At 34.2% G+C, this 2,429-nt stretch overlaps 1 pseudogene across 1 annotated transcript; it reads left to right on the top strand.

Moving 5' to 3' along the window:
- Nucleotides 1-841: 841 nt before the first annotated feature.
- On the top strand, nucleotides 842-1,149 carry LOC309960335 (ATP synthase subunit g, mitochondrial-like; annotated as a pseudogene). The gene has a single exon. The product of its transcript is annotated as an ATP synthase subunit g, mitochondrial-like (transcript).
- The last annotated feature ends 1,280 nt before the right edge of the window (nucleotides 1,150-2,429 follow it).

The following is a 2,429-nucleotide window of genomic DNA, read 5'->3' on the forward strand; positions in this document are numbered from 1 at the left end:
TTCCAATCTGGGTTTAGGCTGGGTTCGAGTACTGGCACGTGGGTTCAAGTCCAATCTGAGTTGCACGGTTTCACTCCCATGAAAGCCTATTTCTATTCCAATGTTCTCTGTGTCAGGAAATGCTACCACTGTACACACCAAATGCTCAGCCAAAAACCTAGGAGTAATCATTATTTCCTCTCTAAACCTTGACATCAAATTCATCAGCAAGTCCTATGTAGTTCTACCTCAAATATATATTCTTTATCCATCCACTCATTATTCCTGTTGCTCCAATAGATATATAAGTAACACAAGGATCCATTAACTCTCATTGGTCTATTGCAATATCCTGCTAAGTAGCTTTTCTAACATTGTTCAAAGTCTTTCATACTCAAGTGATCATTTCAGTTAAGGGGGTATTTTGAGCTGGGATATTTGCATATAGGATTATTTATACGTTTGCCTTTATGAAACACTTACAAGGAATAAGACAGAAAATAATGCTGTTATTTTTGGTGAAGAAAATCAATTTTGTATAGTTTATTTCCACCTAAATAAAATGTGAATTTTGTTTAAAAAAAAAAAGCTAACATTTCCAGAAGTCTACTTCAATAACGCTCAGCTTTCCAAACACTGTTTAAAGTTTCACCAATACTTAATTCCATATTATAAGCTGTGAATTTCACTATAAGGCAGCTTTAAGTGCATTTGTATTTATTATTCCTGTAAACAGAAGATAAGCATAATTTATGTATTTGTACAGAGCTCATTTATATTCCTTAAAAAATCCATATGTTGGCTCAGAATTAAAAGTTTTCAAGTCGGCCACTTGGGGTGACAGGCTTTCCGTCCTAGAACCATGGCCCAGTTTGTCTGTAACCTCATGGAGAAGGCCCCGGTGCTGGTCAACGCTGCCGTGACTTACTCGAAGCCTCGACTGGCCACATTTTGGCACTGTGCTAAGGTTAAGTGGTTCCTCCAACCCCTGCTGAGATCCCTACAGCTATTCAGAGCTTGAAAAACATCAATAGTGCTCAAACTGGTAGCTTCAAACAGCTCACAGTTAAGGAAGCTCTACTGAATGGTTTGGTGGCCACTGAGGTGTGGATGTGGCTTTATGTTGACGAGATCATAGGCAAGCATGGCATCACTGGCTATGGTATTTGAAGACCAATCTTTGCCTTATTATTTGGGAGTTCTTGGACCATGTGTGATCAGACTGCTATTGAATAAAATAAAACAGTGTCAAAAAAAAAGTTTTCAGTGTTCTAACCAAAATTTATTTCAACTTTGTCCATGAATGTTGGTATAATAATTAGACACTAAAACCTAGATTTCATTTTGTAAAAGTATTATTAACCCAAAGTAGCAGTATATGATTACCAGTCAGAAGTTATTAGATTAGGCCTTTATTCTTAAAAAGTAAGAAACATCAATAAATGGAAACTCTATTATCAGTTTTTGACATAGATTTTTTGATGTCCTTTTCAAAGACAAATATTTTCCAAAAATCAAGGCTATTTCAAATTAACAATTTCAAACCCTTCCCATCATTTTTACCAGAATTCCTAAGTCATGTTGTATGACTTTATTACCAATCATTCATAAGCACACTTAAGAACTTTTCTATAAAGTATGATGAAATTGTCCTTAAATCTATAATTTCTAAATTGACTATGAATTATGAATCTGAAGGAAAAGTAATGCCTAAAAAATAATCATTATTGATAAATAGCCTATAAGAAAGAACTGTGATAATTATGAATGTTTCAACAGCAAACAAAAGCTGAACTTAATTTGGCTTCAGAAAAGAGAAAATTTTATTAATAAGCATATGTATTTCACAGAATAGAAGGACAAAAATGCAGCTGTTGACTGTCCTCAGTCTCTCTTTGTTTTCACATTCTTTCCTTCTGTAACTTCCTTCAGTTTTTTTCTCATGCTGCAGACCAGTTCCTCTGCTTTTTAGGCAAATCCCTCTACTCTTCAGAAAACAACTGAGTTTAAGATATCTGTCTCTATCCCAATTCCAAAATTCTTAGAGGATAGATCTCTTTTCTTACCTTTTATCAAAAACCTATCTCTGGACTACTAACTTTTGCTAAATAGGCTACAGTTTTTTCAGAGTGATTACAAGGATGGATGGAAGGTAGTTCCAGAAAAGTAATACGACTGGTCAGATAGAATAATATGTATGTAGATTTAAAGACTCAATAGTATAAAGATGTCAAGCTACCCAAAGTGATTTATTAATTCAATGCGGTTATCATTAAAATTCTATGTTTGATGAAATATAAGCAGATTCTAAAATGTATTTAATTTCTCAAAGGACTAAAAATAAATAAGTTACTGCTGAGGAAGAAGGTGGAGGGAGGACTGGTTTTCCAAATATCAAGATTTCCTATAAAGCAAAGTAATTAAAACAGTGAGATTTTACGGCAGCATAG

Source organism: Leucopleurus acutus (genome assembly GCF_964270905.1).
Source record: "Leucopleurus acutus genome assembly, chromosome: 1".
NCBI classification, from domain to species: Eukaryota; Metazoa; Chordata; class Mammalia; order Artiodactyla; family Delphinidae; genus Leucopleurus; species Leucopleurus acutus.